The 14,491-nt window shown below is 45.1% G+C and overlaps 1 protein-coding gene and 1 long non-coding RNA gene across 6 annotated transcripts in view; one reads left to right on the forward strand and one right to left on the reverse strand.

Moving 5' to 3' along the window:
- Positions 1-1,268: 1,268 nt before the first annotated feature.
- LOC123034785 lies at positions 1,269-10,105 on the reverse strand. The gene is made up of 4 exons (XR_006416842.1): positions 9,979-10,105; positions 4,623-4,709; positions 3,660-3,813; positions 1,269-1,476 (listed from the first exon to the last, which is right to left on the reverse strand). It is a non-coding gene; the product is annotated as an uncharacterized LOC123034785 (long non-coding RNA).
- The window catches only part of PLPPR1 (phospholipid phosphatase related 1), a 158,698-nt gene continuing 151,115 nt past the window's right edge, over positions 6,909-14,491 (forward strand). The window contains exons 1-2 of one of the 5 annotated variants that reach the window (XM_044452444.1): positions 6,909-7,047; positions 8,375-8,443. The gene's annotated coding sequence lies outside the window, so the exon portion shown is untranslated. Of the gene's footprint in view, positions 7,048-8,374; positions 8,444-9,922; positions 10,102-13,404; positions 13,428-14,491 lie in introns of those variants that run through there. The other 4 variants (XM_044452445.1, XM_044452447.1, XM_044452446.1 and 1 more) reach the window with 4 other exon arrangements.

Genomic DNA, 14,491 nt, shown 5'->3' on the forward strand with positions numbered 1-14,491 from the left:
AGGATACAGCTTCTCCATCTTCTGCTTCTTGTTTGGGTGTTATATCAATGGTTTCATCATAGACTTGGCAAGTAAGAACATTCAAATGTGGTTTTCCATTGTCTTCTTTTGCTCAGTACTAAGCGGAGTTAGTACTGAGAAAGGTCCTCCAGCAGTGTTGCCTTCAGCTACCGCTCCTACCCCGTAGCTGCCCTTTAGGAGTTTCTCCACCCCAATATTTATTAGATATCCATTCTCACCCTCCTGAAGAGGGTGGATGCCTCTTAGTCTGCTGTCTCCACTTTAAGCAGTCCAACTTGGGAGACCCTGCCAGAAGAGCAACCTAGTGAGAGAGGGATTGTTAAGTTGTGTATTCGAAAGTGGGATTGGCAGGGGCTAACCCATGACTCTTTCCCAAATTGCTAATATCATTTGTCTCTGCATGCAGTTGTGTAATCAAATGCGTGAAAGGGCCATGAGTCTTCATGTATATGTAATTAGAAAGAGAAGAAGGAACTAATCTCTCTCTGGCCACCTGCTAACACTCTCAGAGAAGTCCATCCATCAATCTTTCCTAATCTTTTCCATTGCGTGAGTATCCAGCCTAATCCATAGTCCATTTGGTAGGGACAGTACAGGCAGCCTACCATAAACAAAGGCAGACCTAATGGAAGCTCAATGTATTTTTTGCCTCATCTGATATAAACCTGGTAAGGGATCAGATTGATAAGGCAAGTGGGAAATGAGGGTTTTGGGTTTTGTTTTGTTTGGTTTTGTTTTTTACACTATTAGGGAGTGCTTGTGGATTGAAGAACAGACTTTCATGGGCACATCCTCTAGTCATTCTTGGAATGATGCTTTAGGGACACTCCTGACAGAGACCAATAACTTGGCAGGAGCAGGCCTCCAGGCCCGGAAAATTCCTAGAGCTTCCAAGTGGTGCCATAGCAGTTACTCTAGCTGCTGAGAAGGCAAAAAGACTGACATGCTTGTCAACATATAGAAAAGACTTTCTCCTAACAATAAGTCTCCAGCGATTGTTCCCAGATTGGTATTGCGAGTGATGAATTGTGGGTAATGTCCTTGCAAGATAGTGGAAAGAAATAAAACAGAGTGAAAAATAATCCTCTCCGGTAGAAAATTGTTGTACTTGTGCAACATGAAGCTCTGATGAGCATATTGCAGACAGACAAGATGACTTGCACCATTAATAAAATAACACCCCAAACCCATACCATTACGTTCAATTACTAAATGATTTTTTTCTAAGAGAAATGCTGGATGCCATGTGTGAGACCACAGTTTATAAATGCATAAAGTCAATGTGCAACTAGTAACAAAGCAATTAAATGAGATTTATACAATAACTGCTTGAAGTTTCATACTGGTTCCTTTGATGACATAGGTAGGATATGCACATCTCTTTTTTAATTTTACTATTTCTTTATTGCAGCCCATATAGCTTCAGGAGAACTCTTCTACCATTTCTGTTGCTGTCTGGTAAAGAATAAGAAATAATAAAACATTATTAACAATCTTTTTAACAAATGTCAAGGCTTTCAATGATCATTATAGTGAAATTGTGTGTGAGGGGTCTTTTTAATGACGGCACATATTGCATCTGTAAGGATTGCTAAGTGCTTCGAGCATTTAGGAAAAGCAGTGCAAGAATTTAGCATGTTGGAGTGGACAGGACCATAGACTTGGACTTGGCCAGGGAACTTTGAGCTTCAGATTCATGAAGCTCAATGAATGACTCTTGATCAGGAGGTCCTTCCACGTAACCCATCTCTCTGGGTTGCTGGAAGGAGAAAATGGAATGACCCCCATGTTCCTTGCACGGACCACCATGGTAGGTGAGGAGCACATTCCTCTGGGATAAGAAACCTATAACCCTCCAGAAGTTGTTAGACTCAACTCTCAGGACAACCAATGGTTAAGAATGGTGGGAGTTATAATCCAAGCTGGGGGACCAGAGGTCTCTCATCTTTGATATATACCTAAAGGAACTGCTAGCTGTTTTGAAAAACATATAGTTCTGAGATTGTTCCTTTAGTCAGAGTCTTGCATGCCTGCTTCACAAATATTTTGCATTTGATTCACTTGTAAATTCTACCATCAGATATCTCTGAACAATGCCAAGCACATGTTTCTTGGATCCTAGCGCCTACTATGCACACTAGATCCTTATGCATAGTAGAGATGCATTATTAATTTTTTCTTGGTCTGTAAATCACCCAATCCATATTTCCTTGAACGGAACACAATTTGTAATCAGAAATCCACACATTTAAGCACTTACAATCTTGTCCATGAGCAAAAATACGTTTTTAACACGTGTTTGGAAAAATAGGTTTGTCCACAAAATGCACATAAACACATTTTAACTAATGGGAAATAAGTGTACCTTTTTCAAAAATATCCACTCAAAATGCATATATTTAGAAGCATGAGTACAAAACTATGGACAAATTTCCGTAAAAGAAATAAAACACACCTCTCCAGTGTACCTGAGTCAGAGCAAAGCTCAAGGTGGGAAATAATTTGCAGAGGCTCACAGCACATTGCTGTGTATGGATTTGAGTATGTTTGTGAGTAACTAGGACTGCATGGGCTGGCTTTTGAAGAGGAATGACTGCTGGGACAAGAGAACACCTCATGTCCTAGGTACATGAGACCTGTGCAGATCTGGCCACACTTTTGTTTGTTTGTTTGGTCCTGGGTAAATTACGACTGTCTTACTATAAGTACGCCTGCTTAAAATCATCAAGAAATGACCATGGTATCTCTCCTGTTTTTCGTTCTCACATTTGCCACTTCCTCACTTCTTCCCTTTTAGAACTGTAGCCATGCACTGGATAGCTGATGGAAACAAAGGGGTCTTCTTCCCGGCTAGCCGACGAGTGGCTGAACCGCCTCTTTGAATTTCTCAACAGTGCAAAGACTGGCTGGGCTTGCACAAGTGGTTAAACCCCTTGCAAATTTTAACCATACACCATGGTTAAAATTCCTCTGTGAATGACAGATGATCAGGCACAGCAGGACTTGTGTGACTTTTCCTCTTTCCTCTTCCTCTTGTGTGGCTTTTCCTCTTTTCTCTTCCCCCCTCTTCCCCTCCAATCCTCCAGCACTGCAGGAGCACTGTGATGTCCCATGAGCTGAGGCAAGCCATTTCATGCTAGCCATGGCTTGCTTTAAAAAGATGTAGCCCACTGCTAACTATTTTTAAAAGCTGGGAACATGTGGAGAGCAGCAGAATCCTCCAGATGTTTGAGGCAGTCTCCTGTGGCTGTGAGCAGTTTCATGTGGCAAGCTACTCTTCCACTCCTGCCAAGGGGCTCACTGGGCTTTGAACTTCGTACGGGCTTCATGTGTTCTCTGCGTTCAGATTGTGCAGTAACCCACTGGGGGCGCTTTAATCCACAGTATGCCATGGCTAGTCGGGATGGCTTCTAAACCATCCTTTTGGGGAAGTGCTAGATTCAGGCAACATATTAAACCACTGCGGCTTGATGTGTTGTGTGAACCCAGTCAGTGGCTTTAAATGTGTCTATGTCTTTGAAGCCTTTGGTACCATTTTTCAGTCAGGAAGTGACACACATCCCTAACCAGCACATAAACTGGCAGCCAAGATTTATTTATTTATTTAAAACAGGTGGGGTTTTTTTCACCATCTTTACCTGAAACAGGTCTCAAGATGTAAGTGCCCAAGTAAGACGGATGTAACTTTGCCACATCAAACGGATGGCTAGTCTAACCTGTGCAAAAACAGGTCCGTTTGCCAGCTGCAAATGGAATCACACAGCAGATTCTCCAACAGCTCACATCATAAAGCTTTGAACAAGGATTCAGAAGAGGATGGTTTTAATGGGGTGTGCACATTACATACATTGCATATCAGATGATGTATTTATGTGACTGGGCAATAGTACTTGTAATGCATAAATCATTAAAAACTTACGAATATTCTAGCATTTTTGTACTTGAAAAAACACATACTTAGCTCCAATACATGCATAATACTGGCCAATAGATCAAGCAACCTGTGATGTTATCTCTGTGTGGTAGCAAACCACTCAAACTAGCAAATAACCATGTACTTTTTAAAAAAGTGATCATGTTTCTAGAACAGTAGCCTCCTGTGGAAGGCCATAACCCAGGTACTACCACCTGTTTAGATAAAAAGTAAGACCATAGTAAAGGGAGGGGCATTTTATATTTATTTATGAGGAAAAAATTAGATTCCCTAGAAACAGAGCTTTTTTTTTTTGGCATCCTGGGCACATTTATCAATGTGAACACCTTTCTGTTATATCCCTTGTTTATTTTCTGTTTCTTCTAGTAAAGTTTTTTTTTATCTCTTCCCACTGAAAAAAAAATTCCCTGATAAAACTTCTGGGTCTGCTTGGCCTACTTTAGGCTAAAAATAGCATTTTCTGCTGCTGCTTCCTCCTTTAAGTGACACAAGACCACCCACATGCAGAAAAAAAGGCTGTTCCCTTGCTGAATTTCTTGAAATGACGAGTAAGGAAACTCCAAGTCCATTGGGACTCACAAGGCTCACATTCTTCCTTTTCTTTTTAATGATTGTATTAATTGTCCAAGTCCAAACAAGCAAACAAAAACAGAATAAAACCATCTACCTGATTTTTCCATTTCATTTCCTTTTAACAGAGGTGGTACAGAATGCAAGTTGTTCAAGAAGCAGAATAGAGATCTGTAAAAGGAAGCTGGAAATAGAAATCAAAGCATTTCAGGGCTGTAGAGTAAGGTGTACCAAAATATGGGGAGGGGGTGTCTATCCTCTGTTGATTTTAGAAGTGCCATTTGTTTCTGTTGATGGGGGGGAATAAGGCAAAGCCAGAGTGGAAGATGAGGGGTCAAGGTGGATCTGGAATTGCCTCTAGCAGGCCATGAGCACCACTTGGTGGGTCCAACTGGGCTATCAGCAGGGAGAGCAAGGTAGCCCAAATCTGCAGGTTGTTTTGAGGAGTCATGAAAGGGCTTCCAATTGTGTTTTACTCAGCTGGTGCACCTTAGCTCTGGAAAGAGCTGTGGTATGGTCCTGAAGGAACTAGGCCTGCTGTGAGGTTCTGTTTCCTTCAGGACTATCCCATGGCACTTTCAGGAACTAGGGTGCTCCACCTTAATTCTGCCTTGCCTTCTGGCAGGAAGTCAGAGGGTTAATTAAACAAATGCAGAGGAAGTTGCTAGTGTACCAATGTCTTACCCTTGCATTTATACCAAAGCGGGGTAAGGAGACACTTCATTACTTGTAATATGTTTACACCACGTAATATAACAACTTCTCAGAGGTTCACTGTTGCGAGATTTTATGCCTCAGGAGACCAGCTTTGGGCACGGTGCCTCCTGTCACAGAGGAAGGGGAGCCATTTGCAGCTCTGCCTCCAGGAGCAAAATGTCCCGTTCTGTGCTGAAGCCTGGTTGAATTGAGGGTGTGTGGGCCTTTTCAACACAGCACCAGAAAACTGACAGAACATATATTATGAGAGCACTGAAGGGGTGGCCAACTTGTGGCTCTCCATATGTTTTGGCCTAGAGCTCCCATCCTCCCTGGCCAGCATGGCCACTGGTGAGGGATGCTGGGAAGTGTAGGCCAAAACATCTGGAGGGACAAAAGTACTCTCCCCCGCCCCCATGTAACAAGTTAAAAATATGGATTGGGTGGGAGTGAGTGAGTGCTTTCTTTAGCAATATCCCGTCGCCCTTTCTGAAACTGAATCCTCTAGTCAAAAGGAAATGTGTTGGAAAAGGATTGCAGGTGGAGACTTTTCTCTGCTTCTTCCAGGCACTCTTTCTTTCTTTTTTCTTTAGATGTTCGGATCCAGCGCCAGGTCTATGCAAAACATTCAGTAGTTAATACTGACATTGTGGCATCTCTTAAAGTAATCCACTTCCAACATAATAGCAAGATTGTATGTGGGTTGTGGGCAGATTTGTCTCTGACATGAAGATAATGCACATGGTGGGTAATTACCTTGCAGATCATCTAGGCCTGTAAATAAAGTATAAGAGAAATGCTGAATGTGGACCAGATTCTGTCCCTTTAAGATACTCCTCCTTAACAAGACATCCTTATGCTCCTTAACAAGACATCAACCTATGGGGTGGGGTGTCAGGATCGAAGCGAGCTTTGAACAAAGAATAAAGCAAAGGAAGATTTCAAGTAATTTTGAAATAAATAAATTTATAAAATATATAATTTATAGAAATAATAAGAATCTTGGAAGTCCCTCACACCAGACTGGTCCCTTAGCTCAGTATCACCTCCAGGTCTTTTAGGGTTCTTGGGCAAGACACAGTCAACAGGCTCCCCTCAGTGGGTCCGCCTTCTCCCCATCTCTCCTGCTCTTCATCCTCTTCTCATCATCACTACTGCTTGCTGGCTTGACAGGCAGAGGGTCAGGGACCAAGCAGGCCATGCCATCTGCTATGCCTCCTCCTCACTGCCATGAGTGCCTGGGGCAAAGCAAGATGGTCAGCAGCTGATCGGGCAGAATGCAATGGAGAAGAGGAGCAACTCCAAAGGTTCCTGTTGGTAGCTCCCAGCTGCAGCATGGGCTCTCAGCAGGTGCCCAGTCGTGCCTGCTTTCGATGGCAAGGGCCTTGACCAGCCGTTTTTGGAAATAGCAAGTACAGACCCTTTTGCACATGAGCTCTGCGCTCCCCCACTGAGCTATACCCTTCCTCAACATGAAGGCGCCCACGTAAGTCTCCAAGCAGTAACAACGGTAGGGTCATTCCACATGTAGGACATTCAGGTTGAATGTTGCAAGCATTCCAAATGCCTCACATGCTTCGGGACTCTACTGTTTGTGAGCGCTGGGCTGAACGCGCGCCACCACCAGCCATGTATGGCAATCTACCAGGGCTTTGATAAACCCCCCGTTTTTGCTGCCAGAGCTCTTTATATGGCAACACTTGGAGCACAGAAAGAGCAGCCTGCAATTTCTGAGGACAGGACAGAGTACAACTCATGTTTCCTACACACTTCATCTATTGAACCTTCACACCGTAATTCTTTCAGTGCTCAAGACTCCGACGCAGGTAAGGTACTCCCAACAGCTTGGGCTATTACAACGTTGTTTGTGTGCACATGTCTGAACTATTTTAGAAAATGAGAAAGCAAGTTCTTCTTCTTATATTAGGGCATTACAGGGATATCCCACCTTTCTTGCTCTTGCAAGGGACCCAGGACAGCTTGCAGGGCTCCACGTTATCCTCACAACAATAATCCTGTGAGGTAGGTTAGACTGAGAGGCCATGACTGGCCAGAGTCACCCAGGGAGATTCATGGCTGAGTGGAAACTAGATCCCGGATCTCCCAAGTCGTATTGCAACACTCTAACCCCCGTGCTACGCTGGCTGTAGTATATATCAAAGTCACTGAAAAGGAACACATTTGCAACAGCCATTTTTCTCCTCCCTGGCTGGCACCATGAATGAACAAAACCCTCCCAGGCACAAAATTGGATCTGTTTCCCCTAGCTTCTCCCATCATTGATGAAGCCCCATGCTCCACAGAGCTGTATGGGAACTGTGTTTTCATACAAGCCTTATAAATTGCTGCTATGCTTCAGCTGACTCCATTCCTCCAATGTAGCTGGGGTATGAGGGAGGATTTGATGCTCTTCAGTGATTCCAATGGGATTTTTATTTATTAATTAAAATATGTTTAAACTGCCCTTCATCAGTATGGATACCAGGGCAGTGTACAGTCTACATGATCATAAATAATCATAGAACATACTATCTATATAATAAAAGAAAGTGTCTGTCAGTGTCTTATTCCAGGACTATGAAACCTAGACATTGAAATTTGCACTTTTACTAAGCACACATGAGGGGTGTGACCCTCAAGCTCATTTTGTTTTTAATGCACACAGATTGAGTTTAATTAATGCAAATATATTTCAGTCTGAATCCTGTAGTACTATCTTCAGCCATTAGGTGGCAGATGTCCCTAACCAGTGCATTCGATACAATCAGAAGCTGAGCGCTCCAAGGAAGAGTTAACAGACTGTCCCTTCCCCATTGCTGTGGCAATGTGTTGGACAGACCCTCCATTTACTGGTATACAATGAAACCACTACCATTAATAGGCCTATGTACAGAACTCACTACCTTTTTTGCAGGCATAACTCGGGATTGTTGAGGCGGGATAAGTGCAACTCTGGATATTTTGTACCTTTGCACCTATATAAGGTTACACCAGGGTAGCATTCAGCCAGTGCAACAGTATAACTACAATGCCATATATTCATCATCAGCATACTTCTCCACTCTGCCAGGAACACTAAATTCTACCAGTACAAGAATATCTGTTCTTTATTTTTATTGATTATATTTATACCCCATCTTTTGTCCTTTCAAGGAACTCAAGGTGGCTTACATAATTCTCCTCCTCTACTCAATCTTTTCCTCAAAACAACAACCCTGTAAGGTAAGTTGGACTGAGAGTCTGTGTCTGGCCCAAAGTCACCCAGGGGGCTCCATGGGTGAGCTGGGACTGAGCCTGAGTCCCAGACCTGTGCTCTTAACCACTACACTGCATTGGCACTCAGAGCAATCTGCCAGCTGAGAGGTTACAGAATATGGCAACGGCCTGCTATGCTGGGGGAATGCAAGATAGATTGCTGCCACAATAGCTGTCCCGGGAAATAGAACAGCTAAAGGGGAAGAGGGCCTTGGGAGAAGGGTTGCAATGTCCGAAAGCTGTCATTTTACCACTGGTGGCCAATCTAAACTGCATAGCAAATCTTTACACGTATGAAAGATAAAAAGACTATCCATGTGTCAACCACAATACAATCTGGAACCTCGGTGTAGCATAGATTAGTCTACCCTCTTGCAAAAAGGAAACATTTGCAAAAGTTCCATATTTCAAACCCCACAATCTGGCATTCCCCAGAGAATTGAGATAGGTGCAGTATAAAAGCTGGCAAGATCTTATACTCCCCAGGAGTGGGGAGCACTTATTGAAGGATCCCAGATTTTGCCTGTAAGAAAGTTAAGGAGAATGGTTCCTCTGGGAATGACCTTCCAATTCAGGCTTCCCTCCATACACCCCCACTTTTGGCCTTAATTCTGCCCCACCCCCTAATAGAAATCTACCTCCATCTGATGTCGGCCAGATGTGTTGCCCTACAACTCCCAGCATGGCTGGCTGAGGATGCTGGGAGTTGTAATCCGGCATATCCGAGGGCGCCAAGTTGGGAAAGCCTGGAATCTATAGAAAGGTGTCCTCTAGATCTAGGGAGAGCAAGAACCACGACCCTAGAGATCCGCTGGCCAGAGCTTACAATTCTGGAAACTGCCAGAGAAGAGAATAGCACACCCGTTCGCCCCGCGCCTCCGCCCCTACCTCGCCGAATTAAGCCAGGGGGAAGAAGGGACGTCCATTAGGCAGCACTATAGTTTACATGCGTGCTGCGTGCGGAGAGAAAAGGCGTGCATCAGGATCAAGCGGGATGGAAAGGGGAATCCTGGAGGCAGGTGAGGAGAGCGCGCGTCGCTCGATGACACAAAAGGGCGGGAGGGAAGCGCCCGAGGTTTCTCCAAGGGGAAGCGCGAGAGAAAGGTGGAGGGGCGCAGAAAAGACCCTTCAGCCTCGCCGCCACGCCTCCTTTCCCTATAGGGCAGCTCCGTTCCAGCTTCCAGGACAAACAGGAGGTGGAAAGCGCGAGGGAGCTTCTCCGCACGCCTGAGCGAGCGCTTAGTGTCCCCTGCCTTGCGCCTGCGCGATCCCCCCCTCCCCCCCCCGCACACCGTGAATCCCCACCTCCCATCATCATCTTCCTCTCCCGTTATTTCTCCTTCTGTGAAGCGGAGAGAAGATCCTAGACCTTGTGGAGGAGGAGGAGGAGGATCAGGAAGGAAGGAAAGAAGGAAGGAAGAGCTTTCCAAGAACACTCCAAAATCAGACTCTTCCTCCCTTATATACTTGCATCTACATGCATCTCTATAAAAATCAGATACCATCATGTACTGGATGGAGATGGTGTCTCCTGGCGGCAGCCTGAGTGGATATTGCTACTCCTAGCTTGGATAGCGGTGCTGAAGCAAGACGGGAGCTGGGAGCTGGAGAAGAGGAGCCGGGAGGTGAGGCAAAGGACTCTCGGGGTGTTGCTCGCCTCTGCGGGGAGTGGGAGGGCCACTGGCACTGAGGCGGGGGCTGCTGCTGCTGCTGCTGCTCCTCCGGGAACCTCGGAGCACCGACTCTGGATTGATCGGAACGGGGAGGAGAAGGCTTACGGAGGCAGATTGCCGGGAAGGGGGACGATGCAAGGCTGGATTTTAAAGTAGGAGCTGCGGGGAGGTGGGGGAGGATGTTTAGTCCCACCAGGAAACTTTTATTTATTTATTTGCCGCTCCAGTCCACGCAGGGAGCAAGGTGGGCGATGCGAAGAGTACTTCTTAACGCCTGCAAAGGAACTAGAGATTTTTTTTTAAAAAAGAAATCATTTAAAAAATAGAGGGGACAGCATGGGATTGCGTGGGTGTGTATATAGCGCACCCGGGATGCACGGACGTGTTTGCCATGCGCCATCTGCAGTTGTGGATCTGTCTGGATTTCAGGGTGCCTTTCGCAAGGCATGTGTGTGCGTGAGCGTAGCAACCTGCAGTTGCGGGCTGCATGTGCTTGGCTTTGTATGTAAGGGTCATGCGTGTTACTTTCTGCTTTTCAGTTTGGGTGGATGAGTGTATCTGGGAGCTTGTGTGCGCAGTTGGATTTCTTTGTGTGCGCAGTTGGACTCCTCGTTTGTGATCTTTTCAGGGGAGACAATTGCACCCATAGAAAGATTTTGCATGAAAAGGGGCAGGAAACCTCGAAGTATATGAGAACATATGGAGAGCATTAAATATAATGCCATATGCTGTCTGTAAGGGAAGCATTTGGGCTGGAGAGGTCCATTTAAATAAAGTTTTGTTGCGTATGATTTTTTTGGAGTTGGGTTTGCGTGTTCCTAGATGCTGCTATGAGCAGGTTGGAACCTCTGTCATTGTGAGCAGGTCTGTTGTTCTCTTTCAGTGACATTATGCAGTTTCCTTTTGGGAGGTCTGCATGCAACTGTGATAAGAGATTCTCCCCCACCTTCTTCTTCTGATCTACCGTCACCCGAAGGACTCCACCCTGATGTCACTAGCTAATGAAAAATGACTTATGTGGGACTGGGTGTGAGGTGGGTATGGGAAGAACTGAGCATTGCCGTTCCTTGCTCTTTTGGAGGTGCCTTGCTAGGCGTGTGCTATGGTCAGTCAGCCAAGGTGAAGTTCAGGGCATTGATGGACACTGGGAAGGACTTTGTTGCTTAGATGCCCGCTTGAAAACCTGCTCCCAAATAAGAAAGGAGGTAGAAGGTAAAATGTGGATATATGTAGCAGAACTATATGATTGCTTGTTAGATTTTAGGAAACATTTCCAGTTGGCTTCCCCCCCCCCCTTTTGGATGCATGCCAAGAGGAATGGTGAGTCCTGAATAATTCCGCTTCACCTTTTATGTTCCCATGGAGAAGAACATCCTTTAAAAAAGCAAGCTGCGATTTCCCAAGCACTAGAGCATCATTCCTGGAATGAGTGATGTTACGGTGCAAGGTAGCCTGGAAGTGGATGTCCTCTGAGCTGGTGGTTCTTCCTCTTAATTGCAGTTAATGGGAACTCGTTAGGGTTGCAAAGTGGTGAAGGCAAAGAATGCTCTTGTTTCTTCCTGGATGCTGAAAACAGATTGGGAGGGTAACCCTGGTCTCAGATGAAGTCCTAGCGAATATTTTATTACAGACTTGCTCTGCTTGGAAATTCCTGGGTTTTTTCTTCGCCAGTGCTGGTTGAGTCAAGGCCTGTTTTCACATAATTCAGAAGGAAATGTTGGAGTGCCAATGAAAGTATGTCTCAGAAGGCTAATCTTGATTCTTTCATGAGTGCGTCTGCCTGATAAAAGGGCTTGAAAACACAAGCTTGCTCCCACTTTGTGTTCATGCTGTCTCATTTCAAGCAAAGCCTCTTGGGTGTGAATCTAAAATACAGAATATACAAATCAGCCTTACAATTTTGGCATCACAGAATGATCCAAGTAACCCAGGAGAAGTAATGCAGATTGTTCCCAAATCTAGAGTGAATATTCCCATCCTTTCAAACTAAAATAGAGGATTAGCTGCACGCTTTTACTAGTTCCTCCAACGTGTGGGATTTCCTTCCAGCATGTGAATGGCAAATGAGGGGCTGCTTTAGTTGCACTGAGACTTTCTGGGCACTGCAGAGGTAAAATGGTTGGTGCAGAAGCTGCAAACATTGGATCAGCCGCACTGGATCAAACCAAGGGTCCATCTACTCCAGGATTCTGTCCATACCGTGGGGAATCAGCTGCTTGTGGGAAGTCCGCACATGGGGCACAAGTACACCAGCATGCTTCTGGCTGTGCTCACCAGCAGCTGTTGCACACTGGCATTCAGCCCCTGCCACTGGTGATGATTAGCACAACTAGTGGACATTCATAGCCTTATTATCCAAGAATTTGTCCAATTTCCCTTTGAAGCCATCCAAATTGGTGGCCATCACTACACCCTGTGGTAGCAGATCCCATAGTTTACCTATACACGCTGCAAACAAACACTTTGTTTTGTCCTTTTTTAAAATGTATTTTGCAAGCCACTGTTGCCTAGTGGTTAGAGCTTTGGATGGGAGTCCTGGAATCCTTGACTGTGCAGGGATGCTCACTTGGCCATGAAAGCCACTGGATGACTATGGGCCAGTCACTCACTTTCAGCCTAATCTACCTCACAGGGTTGTTGTGAGGTTAAAATGGAGCTCAATGAGCTTCCCTGGGCTCCTCGCAAGAGTAAAAAAGTGGGATGTAAAAGCAATGTGGTATTATCTGTCCTGAATCTAAAGTTGCCACAAGATGGTGATGGCAGGGTTGCGGGAAGTACACATGAAAACACTTATCCTTTCGCTGTACCTGACTTGTGGCAGGTGAGATTATTTCTTGGCCCAAAAGCAGTTCTCTGTGAATGACATCAGTACTGCTACTGAGATTAGGACCTTAAAAGTTGTACTCCCTCAGAAAGGGGTTGTGCCAAAGATAAGAACACCCTCAGTGGCTGGAGTAACTGTGTTGGCTACTTCCACCAAGTGAGAACGTTCAATTCCAATCAAAATGCAAGGTTGGTTTGAGAGCCAGTGTGGTGTAGTGGTGAAGAGCATGGGACTGGGACTCAGGCGATCTGGGTTCTAGTCCCCGCTCGGCCATGGAGCCAACTGGGTGACTTTGGGCCAGTCACAGACTCTCAGCCCAACCTACCTCGCAGGGTTGTTGTTGTGGAGATAAGATGGAGGAGGAGAATGATGTAAGCTGCCTTGAGCCCTTTGTAGGAAAAAGGCAGGGTATAAATAATAAAAAAAACTTGGCTCAAAATGGACGGTTCATATGGTAAGTGTCATGTGGAGGGCAACAGGCCTGGATGGATGGATTCTCGGGAGTCAATACTTTGACTGCTGGTGGTGTCTTAACCTTTGTTCTGTCTTTCTGCTCCTCTGATTTGTGCTGGAGACTATACTGCACTGAGATAAATTATACTTCCAGCTTCCAAGATTTGAAATACCTTTTTAACTATAGGATGTCAGATACAGTTCTGTGGAAAAGAACAGGCGTCTGTCTTGCTTTGACTAAAGGTTGGAAAGAGTTCACATTTGCTTGTGGAGGTGTGGGTTTGCCTTGTTTGAGAGAGCTGATGTACAATTACTTGATGCAAGGATGTCTCAACCCAGAGACTAAATGAGACCTATTTTCTCAGTAACAAGCTCTCGGGGCAATAGGGAAGAAGGGAAAAACTCCCTTCTTCTCTTGTGCTCACTTGTCACACAGAAAAAAGGAGTACTATATAACTCAGTCTGCTGCATCGCTCACGTGCAGCATGAATGAAAGGATATAAAGACAGCACTGGAGTTCCAGAATCCTTTTGACTCTGAAAACATGACGTGGATCGGCCAGGCCTTTTCAGTGGCTATACCAATACTGTGAAACACGGTGTTGGCTGGTTGCTGAAGGCATTTCTCTTCTGGGAGGCTTTTGCCTGTGAACTGTTTATTTTATTCAGATGTTTTATTTATGATCTCTGCCTCTGTATTGTGGCATGCTTGGAGCCTCCAGCAGGGAGGAGAATTTGGGGAAGTCTCGTTGCATGATTACATGTAAGCCACTCTTGAAGCCTTCCCAGCTGAGGAGCAGAATGAAGACGCTAGCTGCAAAGCTTACAATCTTGAAAAGAAAAGATCCAGCAGAACTTACAATATTAAAAAAGAGGTGATGACACATAAGGAAAAAAAATGGGGAGGGAAGAGGAAAATAAGTCTTCAGGCAGAGCTTCAGGAATGGTTCTGCTTTCCTCTCCCTTCAGTGCTGTGCTTGAATGGCTGTTGGTGACTGTATGGATTAATTGCCATACTAAGTACTCCACAGAGTACTTTTCTAAGTGGTACCTTATTCTGGAGCAT

The sequence above is a fragment of the Varanus komodoensis genome, unplaced genomic scaffold (genome assembly GCF_004798865.1).
Source record: "Varanus komodoensis strain SLA01 unplaced genomic scaffold, ASM479886v1 scaffold72, whole genome shotgun sequence".
NCBI lineage: Eukaryota > Metazoa > Chordata > Lepidosauria > Squamata > Varanidae > Varanus > Varanus komodoensis.